This window comes from Mus musculus, chromosome 4 (assembly GCF_000001635.26).
Source record: "Mus musculus strain C57BL/6J chromosome 4, GRCm38.p6 C57BL/6J".
In the NCBI taxonomy this organism is placed as follows: Eukaryota; Metazoa; Chordata; class Mammalia; order Rodentia; family Muridae; genus Mus; species Mus musculus.
The window spans coordinates 143,673,599-143,693,821 of NC_000070.6; the positions used below are offsets into that span (position 1 = coordinate 143,673,599).

Sequence of the window (20,223 nt, forward strand, 5' to 3'; positions counted from 1 at the left end):
AAAAAAATAGTAAGGTAAATCAAGTTATTTCAAGCTTCTTATGTCTGTTGAGGTTTACTTTGTGAGAGATTATATTGTCAATTTTGAAGAAGGTTCCATTGGGTTATTTATCTGTTTGGTTCTGATAATTTGTCCATCAGAGAGAGTAGGGTATTTAGTTTTCCTTCTATTAATATGTGGGATTAGAGGTATGATTCAAGGTTTAGTAATATTTCTTTTATAGATGGGGTGCTGTTCTATTTAGGACATAGACGCTTAAAGTTAAGATATCCTGTTTGTTGAATTTTCATTTGATTCTTGTGAGGCGTCCTTCCCTGTCTCTTTGGTTTACTTATGGTTGGATGCCTATTATATTAGTTAATAACATGGCTATTCCAGTTTATTTCTTGGATCTAATTGCTTGAAAAATTATTTTCCAGACATGTATACTGAGATAATGACTATCTTTGTTACTTAGATGTATTTCTTGTAGAAAGCATAATGATGGATTCTGTTAACAAATATTCATTCTGATCCCTTCTGTTTGGTGCCAGCACAGGGTCACCTTGGGCGCGGAGTCAGCGGATACCTCAAAGGTCCCCTAGAGGACTCTCCACATGATCTTTGGACCACTGGTGAGTGGAACACAACTTCTGTTCCAATATAATAATGTTGGACCTGAGACAGCATTAGGGAAGCAGAAAAGCCGGCCTGACCAGGGTCACAAATCCCTTCCAGTCCATGCCAGCACTAGGTCACTTTGGGCACAGAGTCAGCAGACAACCCTAAGGTCCCTAGAGGACACCTTCTGAGGCAGACCCTTTTTCAGGCTCCAGACATCCAGGTACCTTCCCTGCCAGAGGAGAGGTGTCCGCCCCGCCCAGGAGGGATTTGCTTGAGCACCTGGGGGCGACATGTTGGTTTGTGATCCCTCTGACACTAGTCTACAAAGGGGTGAGTGTGGACTACAGAAGCTAACAGTTTCTGGGACAGCCTAAGCAACACAGCTTCTGGGACAGGCCTTGATTTGTGCCTTCATCTTCTGCAAGGAGGCAGGTCTGAACTCCAGATATCTGTGCACCTTCCCTGTAAGAGGAGAGCTTGCCTGCAGAGCGTGCTCTGACCACTGAAACTAAGAGGAGAGAGCTAGTCTCAAAGGTTTGCTGATAGAGGCCAACAGAATCACGAGAGGAACAAGCTCTAACCAGAGACAACTATAACAACTAACTCCGGAGATTACCAGATGGCGAAAGGCAAATGTAAGAAACTTACTACCAGGAACCAGGACCACTCCCCATCATCAGAAGCCAGCACTCCCGCCACGCCCAGTCCTGGGCACACTAAAACACCCAAAAAGCTAGACCCAGATTTAAAAGCATATCTCATGATGATGGTAGAGGACATCAAGAAGGACTTTAATAACTCACTTAAAGAAATACAGGAGAACACTGCTAAAGAGGTACAAGTCTTTAAAGAAAAACAGGAAAACACAACCAAACAGATAGAAGTCCTTAAGGAAAACAGGAAAACCCATCCAAACAGGTGATGGAATTGAACAAAACCATACAAGACCTAAAAAGGGAAGTAGACACAATAAAGAAAAACAAAAGTGAGGCAATGCTGGAGATAGAAACCCTAGGAAAAAAAATCAGGAAACATAGATGCTAGCATCAGCAAAAGAATACAAGAGATGGAAGAGAGAATCTCAGGTGCAGAAGATTCCATAGAGAACATGGACACAACAATCAAAGAAAACGCAAAATGCAAAAAAGAACCTAAGTCAAAACATCAAGGAAACCCAGGACACAATGAGAAGACCAAACCTATGGATAATAGGAGTAGACGAGAATGAAGATTTTCAACTTAAAAGGCCAGCAAATATCTTCAAAAAATTATAGAAGAAAACTTCCCAAACCTAAAGAAAGAGATGCCCATGAACATACAAGAAGCCTACAGAACTCCAAATAAACTGGACCAGAAAAGAAATTCCTCCCGACACATAATAATCAGGACAAAAAAAAAGCACTAAATGAAGATAGAATATTAAAAGCAGTAAGGGAAAAAGGTCAAGTAACATATAAAGGCAGGCCTATCAGAATTACACCAGTTTTCACCAGAGACTATGAAAGCCAGAAGATCCTGGACAGATATTATACAGACACTAAGAGAACACAAATACCAGCCCAGGCTACTATACCTAGCCAAACTTTCAATAACCATAGATGGAGAAACCAAAGTATTCCATGACAAAACCAAATTCACACATTATCTTTCTAGGAATCCAGCCCTTCAAAGGATAATAACAGAAAAAAAAATAATACGAGGATGGAAACCACGTCCTAGAAAAAGTAAGAAAGTAATCCTTCAACAAACCTAAAAAAAAGAGAGCCACAAGAACAAAATGCCAATACTAACAACAAAAAATAATAGAAAGCAACAATTTCTTTTCCTTAATATCTCTAAGTATAAATGGACTCAATTCCCCAATAAAAGAAATAGACTAGCCAACTGGCTACACAAACAGGACCCAACATTTTCCTTCTTACAAGAAACCCATCTCAGGGAAAAAAAAATAAACAACACTACCTCAGAACGAAAGGCTGGAAAACAATTTTCCAAGCAAATGGTCTGAAGAAACAAGCTGGAGTAGCCATTCTTATATCGAATAAAATCGAAATCCAACCAAAAATTATCAAAAAAGACAAGAAGGGACACTTCATACACATCAAAGGTAAAATCTTCCAAGAGGAACTCTTAATTCTGAATATCTATGCTCCAAATGCAAGGTCAGCAGCCACATTCATTAAAGAAACTTTAGTAAAGATGAAAGCACACTGCACCTCAACACACCACTTTCACCAATGGACAGATCATGGAAACAGAAACTAAAAAGGGACACAGTGAACTAACAGAAGTTATGAAACAAATGTATTTAACAGATATCTACAGAACATTTTATCCTAAAACAAAAGGATATACCTTCTCACCACATCTGGTACCTTCTCCATAATTGACCATATAATTGGTCACAAAAAAGGCCTCAACAGATACAAAAATATTGAAATTATCCCATGCATCCTATCAGACCACCATGAACAAAGGCTGATCTTCAATAACAACGTAAATAATAGAAAGCCAACATTCATGTGGGAAGTGAACACACTCTCCTCAATGATACCTTGGTCAAGGAAGGAATAAGAAAAGAAATTAAAGACATTTTAGAGTTTAATGAAAATGAAGCCCCAACATACCGAAACTTATAGGACACAAAGAAAGCATTTCTAAGAAGAAAACTCATAGTTCTGAGTGCCTCCAAAAAGAAACTAGAGAGAGTACACACTAGCAGCAGGACAACACACCTAAAGCTCTGGAACAAAAGGAAGCAAATTCACCCAAGAAGAGTAGACAGCAGGAAATAATCAAACTCAGGGGTGAAATCAACCAAGTGGAAACAGGAAGAACTATTCAAAGAATCAACCAAACAAGGAGCTGGTTCTTTGAGAAAATCAACAAGATAGATAAACCCTTAACCAGACTCACTAGAGGACACAGGGACAGCATCCTAATTAACAAAACCATAAATAAAAAAGGAGACATAACAACAGATCCTGAAGAAATCCAAAACACCATCAAATCCTTCTACAAAAGGCTATACTCAAAAAAAAAAAAAAAAAAAAACCAAACCAAAACAAAAAAAAACCTGGAGAACCTGGATGAAAAGGACAAAGTTCTAGACAGATACCAGATATCAAAGTTAAATCAGGATCAGATTAATGATCTAAACAATCCTATATCCCCTAAAGAAATAGAAGCAGTCATTAATATTCTCCCAACCAAACAAAGCCCACGACCAGATGAATTTAGTGCAGAGTTTTATCAGACCTTGAAAGATCTAATTCGAGTTCTTCACAAACTATTCCACAAAATAGAAGCAGAAGGTACTCTACCCAATTCAATCTATGAAGCCACAATTACTCTTATACCTAAACCACAGAAAGACCCAACAAAGATAGAGAACTTCAGACCAATTTCCCATATGAATATCGATGCAAAAATACTCAATAAAGTTCTCGCTAACCGAATCCAAGAATACATCAAAACCATCATCCATCCTGACCAAGTAGGTTTCATTCCAGGGATGCAGCGATGGTTTAAAATATGGAAATCCATCAATGTAATCCACTATATAAACAAACTCAAAGACAAAAACCACCTGATCATCTCGTTAGATGCTGAGATAACATTTGACAAAATCTAACACCCATTCATGACAAAAGTCTTGGAAAGATCAGGGATTTGAGGACTGTACCTAAACATGATGAAAGCAATCTACAGCAAACCAGTAGCCAACATCAAAGTAAATGGTGAGAAGCTGGAATCTCCCATGCTCATGGATTGGCAGGATCAATATAGTAAAAATGGCTATCTTGCCAAAAGCTATCTACAGATTCAATGCAATCCCCATCAAAATTCCAACTCAATTTTTCAATGAATTAGAAAGAGCAATCTGCAAATTCATCTGGAATAAACAAAAACCTAGGATAGCAAAAACTCTTCTCAAGGATAAAAGAACCTCTGGTGGAATCACAATGCCTGACCTAAAGCTGTACTACACTACAATTGTGATAAAAAACTGCATGGTACTGGTATAGTGACAGACAAGTAGACAAATGGAATAGAATTGATGACCCAGAAACGAACCCACAAACCTATGGTCACTTCATCTTTGACAAGGGAGCTAAAACCATCCAGTGTGGGGGAGGGAAGACAGCATTTTCAACAAATGGTGCTGGCACACCTGGCTGTTATCAGGTAGAAGTATGCAAATTGATCCATTCTTATCTACTTGTACTAAGGTCAAGTCTAAGTGAATCAAGGAACTACAGATCAAAGCAGAGACAGTGAAAATTATAGAGGAGAAAGTGGGGAAACGCCTTGATGTTATGGGCACAGAGGAAAAATTCCTGAATAGAACAGCAATGGCTTGTGCTGTAAGATCAAGAATCAACAAATAGGACCTCATAAAATTACAAAGCTTCTGTAAGGAAAAATACACAGTCAATAAGACTAAAAGGCCACCAAGAGATTGGGAAAGGAACTTTACCTATCCTAAATCAGATAGGGGACTGATATCCAATATATATAAAGAACTTAAGACGATGGACTCCAGAAAATTAAATAACCCTATTAAAAAATGGGGCTCAGAGCTAAACAAAGAATTCACACCTATGAAATACGGAATGGCTCAGAAGCACCTGAAAAAATGTTCAACATCCTTAATCATCAGGGAAATACAAATCAAAACATCCCTGAGATTCCATCTCATACCAGTCAGAATGGCTAAGATCAAAAATTCAGGTGACAGCAGATGCTGGCAAGGATGTGGGGAAGATGAACACTCCCCCATTGTTGGTGGAATTGCAAGCTTGTACTGAAGAATAAAAATTTTTACTGAACTCTTCTTCACCCCAGAACCCGACCCCTCCCATCTAGAGATTGTTCCCGGAACACTCCTGAACTCTTCACCCCAGAATGCATTCCTGAACTCCTCACCCTAGAGTTCGAACCCTCCCAACTAAAAACTGTTCCAAGAACATTTTTGAGATAAGGGCCTCCTGGAACAACCTCAAAATGAACCGGGTACATTGCCAAATGATAGGACATGACCTCTTAGTTACGTAGATTCCCTTGGCAGAACCCCTTGTCCCTTGGCAGAACCCCCTAGTGATGTAAACTTGTACTTTCCCTGCCCAGCTCTCCCCCCTTGAGTTTTACTATATAAGCCTGTGAAAATTTTGGCTGGTCGTCGATTCTCCTCTACACCACTAGGTGCATGAGTTTCGACCCCAGAGCTCTGGTCTATGTTCCATGTGCTTTCTTGCTGTTGTTCTATTAAATCTTGCCTTCTACATTTTGAGTACGGTCTCAGTGTCTTCTTGGGTCCGCGGCTGTCCCGGGGCTTGAGTGCTTGAGTGAGGGTCTCCCTTCGGGGGTCTTTCATTTTGGTGCATTGGCCGGAAAACAGCGCGACCACCCAGAGGTCCTAGACCCACTTAGAGGTAAGGTTCTTTGTTCTGTTTTGGTCTGATGTTTGTGTTCTGTTTCTAAGTTTGGTGCGATCGCAGTTTCGGTTTTGCGGACGCTCAGTGAGACCGCGCTCCGAGAGGGAACGCGGGGTGGATAAGGATAGACGTGTCCAGGTGTCCACCGTCCGTTCACCCTGGGAGACGTCCCAGGAGGAACAGGGGAGGACCAGGGACGCCTGGTGGACCCCTTTGGAGGCCAAGAGACCATTTGGGGTTGCGAGATCGTGGGTTTGAATCCCACCTCGTGCCCAGTTGCAAGATCGTGGGTTCGAGTCCCACCTCGCGTTTTGTTGCGAGATCGTGGGTTTGAGTCCCACCTCGCGCCTTGTTGCGAGACCGTGGGTTCGAGTCCCACCTCGCGTTTGGTCACGGGATCGTGGGTTCGAGTCCCACCTCGTGCAGAGGGTCTCAATCGGCTGGCCTTAGAAAGGCCATCTGATTCTTTGAGTTGCTTGTGGTCGACGCAGAGTCGCCGCCGTTTCTGGTTTCTTTTTTGTCTTAGTCTCGTGTCCGCTCTTGTTGTGTCTACTGTTTTTCTAGAAATGGGACAATCTGTGTCCACTCCCCTTTCTCTGACTCTGGAGCATTGGAAGGAGGTGCGGGTCAGAGCCCACAACCAGTCGGTGGAGGTCAGAAAGGGTCCGTGGCAGACCTTTTGCGCCTCCGAGTGGCCAACGTTTGGAGTAGGCTGGCCACCTGAGGGTGCTTTTGACTTGTCACTAATCGCCGCCGTCAGGCGAATTGTTTTTCAGGAGGAAGGGGGTCACCCTGATCAGATCCCCTACATTGTGACCTGGCAGAATCTCGTCCAATTCCCACCTCCGTGGGTCAAGCCTTGGACCCCAAACTCTTCGAAACTGACGGTCGCGGTTGCCCAGTCTGATGCAGCTGGAAAGTCCGGCCCATCAGCACCCCCCAAGATCTATCCAGAGATTGACGACCTCCTCTGGATGGACTCCCAACCTCCCCCTTATCCCCTGCCCCAACAGCCACCTGCAGCTGCCCCACCGCAGGGACCAATAGCGAGAGGGGCTCAGGGACCGGCGGGGGGGACTTGGAGTCGCCGAGGCCGAAGCCCCGGGGAGGAAGGGGGGCCAGACTCAACAGTTGCCTTGCCACTCAGAGCACATGTGGGAGGGCCAGCACCAGGACCTAATGATCTCATTCCTTTACAGTACTGGCCTTTTTCCTCTTCTGATTTATATAATTGGAAAACTAACCACCCTCCCTTCTCAGAGAACCCCTCTGGACTTACTGGGCTCCTTGAGTCACTTATGTTCTCCCATCAATCCACTTGGGATGATTGTCAGCAGCTTTTGCAGGTTCTTTTCACCACAGAAGAAAGAGAAAGAATCCTGATGGAGGCGAGAAAAAATGTCCTAGGAGAGGACGGCACACCCACTGCCCTCCCTAACCTCGTGGATAAAGCTTTCCCCTTGAACCGCCCCAACTGGGACTACAACACCGCGGAAGGTAGGGGACGCCTCCTTGTCTATCGCCGGACTCTAGTGGCAGGTCTCAGAGGAGCCGCTAGACGGCCCACCAATTTGGCTAAGGTAAGAGAGGTCTTGCAGGGGCAGACTGAACCACCCTCAGTCTTCCTTGAGCGTCTAATGGAGGCATATAGGAGATACACCCCTTTTAACCCCTTGTCAGAGGGGCAGAGAGCCGCTGTAGCCATGGCCTTCATTGGTCAGTCCGCTCCCAACATTAAGAAAAAGCTGCAAAGGCTGGAGGGGCTCCAAGATCATACGCTCCAAGATTTAGTAAAAGAAGCAGAGAAAGTCTATCATAAGAGGGAAACAGAAGAAGAGAGGCAGGAGAGAGAGAAGAAAGAAATGGAGGAGAGGGAAAATAGACGGGATCGCCGTCAGGAGAGAAATCTGAGTAAAATTTTGGCCGCAGTTGTGAATGATAGACAGTCAGGAAAAGGTAAAATAGGGCTCCTGGGCAACAGGGCAGTGAAACCACCAGGTGGCAGAAAGATACCACTGGAAAAAGACCAATGCGCCTATTGCAAAGAGAAAGGACACTGGGCTAGAGATTGCCCTAAAAAGCGGGAGCGATCCAAGGTCCTGACCCTAGAAGATGATTAGGGAAGTCGGGGCTCAGACCCCCTCCCTGAGCCTAGGGTAACTTTGTCCGTGGAGGGGACTCCCGTCAACTTCCTGATAGACACCGGAGCAGAGCATTCAGTACTCACTAACCCCCTAGGCAAGCTAGGCTCCAAAAAGACCATGGTAATTGGAGCCACTGGTAGTAAATTTTACCCCTGGATGACCAAACGAGCTCTTCAGATAGACAAGAATATAGTGACCCACTCCTTTCTGGTGATACCTGAGTGCCCTGCTCCCCTCTTGGGGCGCGATCTGCTAACCAAACTAAAGGCTCAAGTCCAATTTACTTCAGAAGGCCCACAAGTAAGCTGGGGAAAGGCCCCTGTTGCCTGCCTTGTCCTCAACACAGAGGAAGAGTACCGGTTGCATGAAGAACAACCCAAAAATGCAGTCTCTTCAGGTTGGCTAACTGCGTTCCCCAATGTCTGGGCAGAACAAGCAGGAATGGGGTTGGCTAAACAAGTGCCTCCGGTTGTGGTAGAACTTAAAGCTGATGCCACCCCCATTTCGGTAAAACAATACCCCATGAGCAAGGAAGCTAGAGAAGGCATCCGGCCTCATATCCAGAGAGGTTGCTGGGCCAAGGAGTTTTAGTGGCCTGTCAGTCCCCCTGGAATACACCACTTCTGCCGGTTCGAAAACCAGGGACCAATGACTATCGCCCGGTACAAGACCTCCGGGAGGTTAACAAAAGGGTCCTGGACATTCATCCCACAGTCCCGAACCTGTACAATTTATTAAGCTCTCTCCCACCTGAGAGAACATGGTATACAGTCCTGGACTTAAAAGATGCCTTCTTTTGCCTGCGTTTGCACCCTAAGAGTCAGCTCCTGTTTGCTTTTGAATGGAGGGACCCAGAGGGCGGACAGACTGGTCAACTAACTTGGACTAGGCTACCACAGGGGTTCAAAAATTCCCCCACCCTGTTTGACGAGGCCCTCCATCGGGATCTCGCGCCTTTTCGCGCTCGAAACCCTCAGCTTACCCTACTACAGTATGTGGATGATCTCTTGGTCGCGGCGGCCTCGAAGGAGCTGTGTCACCAGGGAACTGAGAGGCTCCTCGCAGAACTGAGTGACTTGGGGTATCGAGTTTCGGCTAAAAAGGCACAAATCTGTCAAACTGAGGTAACCTACCTGGGGTATACCCTCCGAGGGGGCAAAAGATGGCTCACAGAGGCCCGGAAGAAGACTGTTATGATGATCCCATCGCCAACTACCCCACGGCAGGTACGTGAGTTTCTGGGAACTGCTGGCTTTTGTAGACTCTGGATTCCAGGCTTTGCAACCCTAGCAGCACCTCTATATCCTTTGACTAAGGAAGGGGTTCCTTTCGAGTGGAAAGAAGAACACCAAAGAGCTTTTGAGGCTATCAAGTCGTCTCTAATGACTGCCCCCGCGCTAGCATTACCAGACTTGACTAAGCCTTTCGTCCTATATGTGGACGAGAGAGCGGGTGTAGCCAGGGGAGTGTTGACACAAGCACTGGGACCCTGGAAGAGACCTGTAGCCTATTTGTCAAAAAAATTAGATCCTGTTGCTAGTAAATGGCCCACATGTCTGAAAGCTATTGCAGCAGTGGCCCTGCTGATCAAAGATGCTGACAAATTGACAATGGGACAACAGGTGACTGTTGTGGCCCCTCATGCCTTAGAAAGTATCGTGCGACAGCCACCTGACAGATGGATGACAAATGCCCGAATGACACACTATCAGAGCCTGCTGCTAAATGAGCGTGTAACCTTTGCGCCCCCTGCCATCCTCAACCCAGCTACCCTTCTCCCTCTAACAAATGATTCCGTCCCAGTACATCAATGTATGGACATCCTCGCTGAAGAAACTGGGACCAGAAGTGACCTGACTGACCAACCCTGGCCTGGAGCTCCCAGTTGGTACACGGACGGCAGCAGTTTCCTGATAGAGGGGAAGCGAAAGGCTGGAGCTGCGGTGGTAGACGGGAAAAAGGTAATTTGGGCAAGCGCTTTGCCTGAAGGAACATCGGCACAAAAGGCTGAACTTATAGCGCTTATACAAGCCCTCCGAGAGGCTAAAGGTAAGATCGTTAATATCTACACTGACAGCCGATATGCTTTTGCTACCGCACACATCCATGGGGCCATCTACAGGCAGCGAGGGCTATTGACCTCGGCTGGTAAAGACATTAAAAACAAAGAAGAAATTCTGGCCCTGTTGGAAGCCATACATGCACCTAAAAAGGTAGCCATCATCCACTGCCCCGGCCACCAAAAAGGAGAAGACTTGGTGGCCAAGGGCAACCGAATGGCAGACTTAGTGGCAAAACAAGTTGCTCAAGGGGCCATGATCTTAACTGAAAAAGGTGATCCGCCCAAAAGCCCTGAGGATGGGAGGTATAACATAAAAGAGCTATGGTGGACCAGTGATCCCCTCCCATACTTTTTTGAAGGAAAAATAGAATTAACTCCCGAAGAAGGAATAAAATTTGTGAAAGGACTACACCAATTCACCCACCTGGGAGTTGAAAAAATGATGAGACTAATTAAAAATTCCCGATACCAAGTCCCCAACCTGAAGTCAGTGGCTCAAAAGATTATAGACTCCTGCAAACCATGTGCATTCACTAATGCAACTAAAGCCTACAGAGAACCTGGAAAGAGACAACGGGGAGACCATCCTGGAGTGTATTGGGAGGTAGACTTTACTGAAGTTAAACCTGGAATGTATGGTAACAAGTATCTGTTAGTATTTGTAGACACCTTTTCAGGATGGGTTGAGGCATTTCCCACTAAAACAGAGACTGCCCAGATTGTGGCCAAGAAGATCCTTGAAGAAATCCTGCCAAGATTTGGAATCCCTAAGGTAATCGGGTCCGACAATGGACCAGCCTTTGTTGCCCAGGTAAGTCAGGGCTTGGCCACTCAGTTGGGCATCGATTGGAAATTACACTGTGCTTACCGCCCTCAAAGCTCAGGACAGGTAGAGAGGATGAATAGGACCTTAAAAGAGACCTTGACTAAATTAGCCATTGAGACCGGCGGAAAAGACTGGGTGGCTCTCCTTCCTCTTGCGCTCTTCCGAGCCCGAAACACCCCTGGTCGTTTCGGGCTCACTCCTTTTGAAGTTCTATATGGAGGACCTCCCCCCTTAATGGAAGCTGGTGGAACATTAGTTTCCGACTCTGACCCTGTCTTACCCTCCTCTTTGCTTATTCATTTAAAGGCCCTAGAAGTGATTAGGACCCAGATTTGGGACCAACTGAAAGCAGCCTATACCCCAGGGACCACCGCAGTACCCCACGGGTTCCGAGTTGGAGACAAAGTCTTGGTCAGACGGCATCGAACCGGCAGCCTTGAGCCACGGTGGAAGGGACCCTATTTGGTGTTACTGACAACCCCTACTGCGGTAAAAGTTGACGGAATCGCCTCCTGGATCCACGCCTCCCACGTCAAGAGGGCCGCCAGTCAAGATGAAGAAAACCACGACGACAATTGGACAGTGGCAGCCACTGACAATCCTCTTAAGCTTCGTCTGCGCCGCAGGCGCCACTCTAGACCTAGGGAACCTTAACCCTCATGCTCCAATTCAACAGTCCTGGGAGGTGCTTAATGAAAAAGGAACCATTGTATGGGCAACCACTGCAGTCCATCCCCTCTGGACTTGGTGGCCTGATCTCACGCCTGACATCTGTAAGTTAGCGGCAGGATCCCCCAATTGGGACCTCTCAGATCATACTGATCTTAGCAACCCACCCCCTGAGGAGCGGTGTGTCCCAAATGGGATAGGGAGCACATATGGGTGTTCGGGGCAGTTCTACCGAGCTAATCTTAGAGCTGCACATTTTTATGTTTGCCCTGGTCAGGGTCAGAGCAAAAGGCTTCAACAAGAATGTGGGGGGGGGGCATCAGATTATTTTTGTGGTAAATGGACATGTGAAACGACAGGGGATGCTTACTGGAAGCCCTCCTCTAAATGGGACCTAATCACGGTAAAACGAGGTAGTGGCTATGATAAGTCAAACGAAGGAGAAAGAAACCCCTATAAATATCAAGAGAGTGGGTGTGCTTTTAAAAACAGAGCACCCTCAGGACCATGCAAAGATAAATACTGCAACCCCCTACGTATAAGGTTCACCGAGAACGGAAAACAACACCGTCTAAGTTGGCTTAAAGGAAATAGGTGGGGTTGGCGAGTATACATTCCACTAAGAGATCCTGGGTTCATTTTCACGATCAGATTGACAGTGAGAGACCCGGCAGTGACACTCGTAGGGCCCAACAAGGTCCTTATAGAACAGGGCCCCCCAGTCGTACCGGCTCCCCCAAAGGTCCCGACTGTACCAGCTCCACCAACTCCACAGCCCAACACAGTGGTACCCTCCCTAGAAGCTAATACTCTCCTCATAAAGCCTACCTTGGCTTCCCCACCGCCCCTAGGAACAGAGGACCGTCTGGTCAGTCTAGTCCAAGGAGCTTTTTTAGTTCTAAATAGAACTAACCCTAATATGACTCAATCATGCTGGTTATGCTATGCCTCTAGCCCCCCTTATTATGAAGGAATAGCTCAGATCAGGACTTATAATATCACTTCAGATCATTCTCAATGTCTTTGGGGAGAAAACAGAAAGTTGACTCTAGCAGCAGTTTCAGGAAGAGGGCTTTGCTTGAGCCAGGTACCTCAGGATAAAGGGCACCTCTGTAATCAGACCCAGAACATCCAGTCTAGCAAAAGTGGTCAGTATCTGGTGCCTCCCCTAGACACAGTGTGGGCTTGCAATACCGGTCTCACTCCTTGTGTGTCTATGTCTGTTTTTAATAGTTCCAAAGATTTCTGCATTTTGGTTCAGCTTATTCCCAGACTCTTGTATCATGATGATAGCTCTTTTTTAGATAAATTTGAACATCGGGTCCGCTGGAAAAGAGAACCCGTTACCTTAACTTTGGCAGTTCTATTAGGATTGGGAGTAGCAGCTGGAGTAGGTACAGGAATCGCTGCCTTAATTAAGACCCCCCAATACTATGAAGAACTACGTGCAGCTATGGATATTGATCTTAGAACTATAGAACAGTCTATAACCAAATTAGAAGAATCTTTAACTTCCCTGTCCGAAGTGGTGCTGCAAAATAGAAGGGGATTAGACTTATTATTCCTTAAAGAAGGAGGACTCTGTGCTGCCTTAAAAGAAGAATGTTGTTTTTATGTTGACCATTCAGGAGTAATCAAAGATTCTATGGCCAAACTTAGAGAACGCCTAGATATACGTAAAAGAGAAAGAGAAAGCCAACAAGGATGGTTTGAAAGCTGGTTTAATAAGTCCCCTTGGCTCACCACTCTCCTCTCCACTATAGCAGGACCTTTAATTACACTTATGCTTTTGCTTACTTTTGGCCCATGCATCCTTAATAAGTTAGTAGCTTTTATTAGAGAAAGGATAAACGCAGTCCAAGTTATGGTACTAAGGCAACAATATCGGGTCCTTCAGGAGGTTGAAAACTCGCTCTAAGATTAGAGCTATCTCCTAAAAGAAGTGGGGAATGAAGAATAAAAATTTTTACTGAACTCTTCTTCACCCCAGAACCCGACCCCTCCCATCTAGAGATTGTTCCCAGAACACTCCTGAACTCTTCACCCCAGAATGCATTCCTGAACTCCTCACCCTAGAGTTCGAACCCTCCCAACTAAAAACTGTTCCAAGAACATTTTTGAGATAAGGGCCTCCTGGAACAACCTCAAAATGAACCGGGTACATTGCCAAATGATAGGACATGACCCCTTAGTTACGTAGATTCCCTTGGCAGAACCCCTTGTCCCTTGGCAGAACCCCCTAGTGATGTAAACTTGTACTTTCCCTGCCCAGCTCTCCCCCCTTGAGTTTTACTATATAAGCCTGTGAAAATTTTGGCTGGTCGTCGATTCTCCTCTACACCACTAGGTGCATGAGTTTCCACCCCAGAGCTCTGGTCTATGTTCCATGTGCTTTCTTGCTGTTGTTCTATTAAATCTTGCCTTCTACATTTTGAGTACGGTCTCAGTGTCTTCTTGGGTCCGCGGCTGTCCCGGGGCTTGAGTGCTTGAGTGAGGGTCTCCCTTCGGGGGTCTTTCAGTACAACCACTCTGGAAATCAGTTTGGCGGTTCCTCAGAAAATTGGACTTAGTACTACTGGAGGATCCAACAATACCTCTCCTGGGCACATATCCAGAAAATGTTCCAACTGGTAAAAAGGACACATGCTCCACTATGTTCATAGCAGCCTTATTTATAATAGCCAGAAGCTGGAAAGAAAGCAGATGTTCCTCAACAGAGGACTGGATACAGAAAATGTGGTACATTTACACAACAGAGTACTACTCAGCTATCAAAAAGAATGAATTTATAAAATTCCTAGGCAAATGGATGGACCTGGAAGGCACCATCCTGAGTGAGGTAACCTAATCACAAAAGAACTCACATGATATGTACTCACTGATAAGTGGATATTAGCCCAGAAACTTAGAATACCCAAGATATAAGATACAATTTGTAAAACATGAAACTCAAGAAGAACGAAGACCAAGGTGTGGACGTTTTGCCCCTTCTTAGAATTGAGAACAAAACACCCATGGAAGGAGTTACAGAGACAAAGTTTGGAGCTGAGACGAAAGGATGGCCCATCTAGAGACTGCCATACCTGGGGATCCATCCCATAATCAGCCTCCAAATGCTGACAACATTGCATACACTAGCAAGATTTTGCTGAAAGGACCCTGATATAGCTGTCTTTTATGAGGCTTTTTTTGGGCCTAGCAAACACAGAATTGGATGCTCACAGTCAGCTATTGGATGGATCACAGGACCCCAGTGGAGGAGCTAGAGAAAGTACCCAAAGGAGCTAAAGAGATCTGCAACCCTATAGGTGGAACAACAATATGAACTAACCAGTACCTCCTGGAGCTCGTGTCTCTAGCTGCATATATATCAGAAGATGGCCTAGTAGGCCATCCGTGGAAAGAGGCCCATTGGTCTTGCAAACTTTATATGCCTAAGTACAGGGGAATGCCAGGCCAAGAAGTGGGATGGGGGAGGGAGGGCATGGGGGACTTTTGGGATAGCATTGAAAATGTAAATGAAGAAAATATCTAATTTTAAAAAAAGGAGAAAAAAAAAACCAAACATTCGTTCTGTTAGTCTGTGCCTTTTAGTCTTGGGTCCACTGAGTTAGAGAAAGGACTGAAGGAGGTGACAGGCTTTACAACCCCATCAGAAGAACAACAATATCAACTAACCAGACAACACAGTGCTTGCAGAGACTTAACCATCAACCAAAGAGTACAAAGTCATGGAATGACACATTAGTCCATTCAAGGATGGCCTTGTTGTGAGGCAACAGTTGTAGGAGAGGTCCTTAGGCCTGTGAAGGCTCAATGCTCCAGTTTATAGGAATGCCATGGTGGGGAGGCTGGCGTGTGTGTATGTGTGTGTGTGTGTGTGTGTGTGTGTGTGTGTGTGTGTGTGTGTGTGTGTGTGTGTGTATAGGAGCACCCTCATAGAATCAGGGAGAGGAAAGACAGAATCGGACATTTCCAGAGGGGAAACCAGGAAAGCGGATAATATTTGAAATCTAAATAAATAAATAATCTATAAAAAAGAAATCCTAATGACCAATGAATGCTACTTACAATTATTTTGTGTGTGTCTTTCTCTTCTATTAGTTCTAGTCATATGAAATTATTTATTGTGTCTTCTTGAGTATACTTAGACTCATTTTGTTGGAGTTTTCCTTTTAGTATCCTCTGTAGGGTTGGGTAATGGATAGGTATTGGCATGGTATATCTTGATTTCTCCATCTATGGTGATTAAATGTTTTGCTAGGTATAGTAATCTAGGCTGATATCTGATGTCTTTTAGCGTCTGTAAGACGTGTGTTGACGTCTTTCTATCACTTAAAGTCTCAGATGAGAATGTTAGTGTTATTCTGAGAGCTTTGCCTTTATGTTACTTGACCTTTATCCTTTGCAGGTTTTAAAATTCTCTCTTTGTTCTATATATTTAGTGTTTGGATTATCATATACTGTGAGGAATTCCTTTTCTTGTCCAATCTGTTTGGTGTTGTGTAAGCTTTTTGTATTTTTTAATAGGCATTTATTTCTTTAGGTTAAGGGAAGTTTCTTCCATGGTTTTGTTGAACACATTTTCTGGGCCTTTAAGCTGGGAATCTTTTTCTTCTATTCCTATTATTCTTAGGTTTAGTCTTTTCAGTGTCCTAGATTTCCTGGATGTTGTGTGTGATGAATATTTTAGATTTTTGCATTTTCTTTGACTCATATATTAGGTTCTTCTATCATATGTTCTAAACATGAGATTCTCCCTTTCATCTCCTGTATTCTGTTTAATGATGCTTATGTCAGTAATTTGTGTTCTCTTTCTTATGTTTCACATCTCCAGGATTGCCTTAGTTTTTGCTTTCTATATTGCTTCCTGTTCCCTTTTCATAACTTGAACAATTTTATACATACCTTTCACTGTTTAATTGCATCTTCCTTCATTTCTTTGTATTAATTACCTTCTTCTTTTATTACCTCTACCTGTTTGAATGTTTTTTTTTCCATATTTCCTTAAGGGATTTATTCATATCCTCTTCAAAAAACTATATCATCTTCATAAGATTGGGTTTAAGATCCTCTACTTGTGCTCCAGTTTCATTTGTATTTCCAGCATTTGTTTTTTTTTTTTTTTAATCAGAATAGAAGGGCTCTGGCAATGCCATATAACCCTGGGTTGCAATGATTGTGTTCTTGTGCTGCCTTTTATGCATGTGGTTTCCCCTGGTGTTGGTCAGAATATCATCATGGCATCTGGCGGATCAGCTGGCGTAGTGGGTAGATTCCATTAGGCTGAGTGGTCTGACAGGGTTCCTAAGTGCTTGGTTTTGGGGCCCCTGAAAGTTTCCAGAGGGATGCAGGATGATCTTGCAGTCCCAAAAGACTTCTCAAGTCCAGGGAGCAAGGCCAGAACTAGATAATATGGCTCCAGCCTCCACTTCTTCTAGCCATCATGAATGTTATTATTCATGTGTCCTTGTATTAGGTTTTTGTGATTGGATAGATTTACTTGGATAGGTAGAAGAGTACCCTCTTAGAGGCAAACAGGATGGGGATGGGAAAAGGAGCTGCAGAGGGGAGACCCAGAAGGGAGACATTTGAAATGTAAATTAAAATAAATGAAGACAATTTGCTTTTGTTATGGGATATTTTTTTCTCCATCTATTACAATTGAAATCTTGTGGGTACACCAGTATGGCATGGCATCTGTGGACTTTTAGAATCTGCAAGATGTCTATTCAAGCCCTTTTTTCTTTGTGATCTTATTTGAGTATTCACATATAATTTTTATAGGAATGCCTTTCTGTGTTATTTGGCCTTTTTGTCTTCCAGATTTTAACAGTCTTTCTTTTTTGTTTTTATTTTTGAATTTTTTTTACTTATGTGGCAGTAGGTCTTTCTTTTCTGGTCAAGTCAATTTTGTGTTCTATATATTTATATGAATTTTATTCTTTAAGTTATGGACATTTTCTTCTATGATCTTGTTGAAAGTATTTTCTGGCAATTTGAGCTGAGCATATTTCCTTTTTTCCATACTGATTATTTTTAGATTTATTCCTTTCAAAGTGTCCAAAATTCCTGGATATTTTGTGTCAGGAAATTTTCTTTAAAAGTGTATCAGTTTCTTCCATCATATCTTTTACTCCTGAGATTCTCTTGTCCATTTTTTATGTTTTGTTACTGATACTTCATCTGTAGTGGTTATTCTATCTCCGGTTTGTGTTTTCCTCCTTCCTTTTATTTCCATTTTCAATTATTAGTCAATTTTCTTTATTTCCTTCACACCTTTTCTTGTATTTTCCTGCATTTCTTTAAGGGATTCATTCATTTCTTCTTTAAAGGCCTTTTTTCATATTCATGAGTTTATCCTGGATGGTTGTAATAAGATGAGCTCTGTTGTTACAATATTGCACTGGCTGTTGTTGATTGTGTTCTTACATTGGCATCCAGACATCTATGTTTGGGGTTGTTATAGGTTTAGTTGGTGGTTTCTGAGTTTTTCTTTGCTAGATGGGTCATTGAGGATTTTCCCCCCTTGGTTTCTATTTCTTCTCTGGTCTTCTAGAGTCAGTTCAGGTGATCAGTGATTCTTCAAGTCCAACATGGTGTCTCCACTAGGGTTTTTCTTGACTGAATTACCACTAGAGTTTTGGCTGCCAGTGTTACTTAGGGTGTTCCTAGAACTGCTTGGCCTCTGGGAAGGCAGTACTCTTCTGACAAAGATATCGCCCTGAACAGGAAGTCCAGGTTATGGAAAACAAGACCAGGGTATGGGAAACAGTTTGGCCCTATTGTGTCTACTTTAAGGGGAATGTGCAGACAGAGGTCTGGGTTTTACATGGGGTTGCTAGTGCCAGAATCATCTCAATGAAAGTAGCCATTGTTGTTGGCCTGAATATGGAGCCAATGGGCAAGGGTGTAATTTAGAGTTGTATGTGCTTTAACAAGAGGAGGTGGACAGAGGTGGCTGGAAATTGAACTGTAGTCCTCTGAAAGTGAACACTATATTCTAAACACCTAGGGTATCATTCCAGTTTTCAAAAGTTTATGAAGAAATGTTCTCAATATGTAAATATGACTTGCCTGGAAGTTGTTATGTAGATCTTGATGTGTCACATAATGCCTAGGTCCATTGATATCTTTGCTAATCCTGTTGGAAAATTGAAATTGAAAATGTACACACTAGCAATTGCTAATTATTTGTTTGTCTTTCTTTCTGGTGGTTGGTTTGTTTGCAGAGGCTAGACTCAGTGAAATGATAATAACATTTGTGACACCTGAGTCACAAATTAATCTGGATTAAAGCCCAGATTTTTCGGAAATAACCAGGAATCTCTTTCTGTCCTGTAATTTTATATGTATATTAGCCTCACCTCAAATTCATAGAGACCTATCTGCTTCTGCCTTCCAGATGTTCATATTAAAGTTATATGTGACCATTCTAGGCTTTGCTCCTATTCTTGATTTCCTTAACTGTATCCACTGTGTTGGCTAGATTATTCTGAAACAGCCCGTTTCTGACAGAAATCCAAGGGTGCTGTCTCTCTTCTAACACAGTTTTAAAACTGTTTTGAAAAATAGTTTTGGAAAACCCAGTCTGGCTGTAACCTTGCTAGATAGCCAAAGTTGTGCTTTAATTTCTGATTTTTATGCCACAAATGCTTGAGTTCTGGGATGATGGGCATATCTAAATATATTCAGTTTATGCAATGCTGGAGAAAGTGACCCTTGAGTTTGTAATTGTTTTTCAAACAATCTTCCTACTCTGTTACATATTTAGAATGATTGCCTACCGTTAATGGATGCAAGCCATCCTCCTGCCTCAAACTTTTGAGTAACTAACATAGCAGATGACTGAAAGACATCCCAACTTAGGTATTATATATTTCAGAAGAGATTTCACTGTTGTAACAAGATGTTTCTACAAGGTTCTCTGAAGATGTTTTCCAGGAGGTTTGGTTAGGATGTCCCTACTATCAAATATAAAGTAACATCAACTTGCCTTACACTCAGAATTATGTGGGACACAGGCGAATACAACTCAGCCTGGTGGGTTGACTCCAAACTCCCATCCTACTAGGAAGCAGGCTGATGTAGGAGGATTCATGAGAGTTGGTGTTTGAAATCAATATAACACATAGAAATTGACTGTGTCTCATAGATACATCAAAGACTAAGTAAAGAAGTAGCAACTAAAAAAAATAATACAGTGTAGGGCATGGAATTGATAAATTTGCTCTTCTAGTTCAAGTCTCCGGTACTTTGTTTTTCAAAAAAGGAACATCATCCATTTAGACAGTAAAGAAAATATATTTATTATTTAGTAGTACTCAGGCCTCTAATAAAATGGCAGTTTTTGGTTTGCAGGTTTATCTGGAATGGAGATGTATGAGGGATAGGTGTCTCACTGCTTCAGAAAGAGAGAAGTCTCTGGGAGTTGAGAATCTGAAACTCACTGCCTGGTCCTGAGTTTAATTTGTTGTTAAC

At 43.3% G+C, this 20,223-nt stretch overlaps 1 pseudogene; it reads left to right on the top strand.

Annotated features, from left to right (window-relative positions):
* On the top strand, positions 6,608–11,700 carry Gm46861 (annotated as a pseudogene).
* The last annotated feature ends 8,523 nt before the right edge of the window (positions 11,701–20,223 follow it).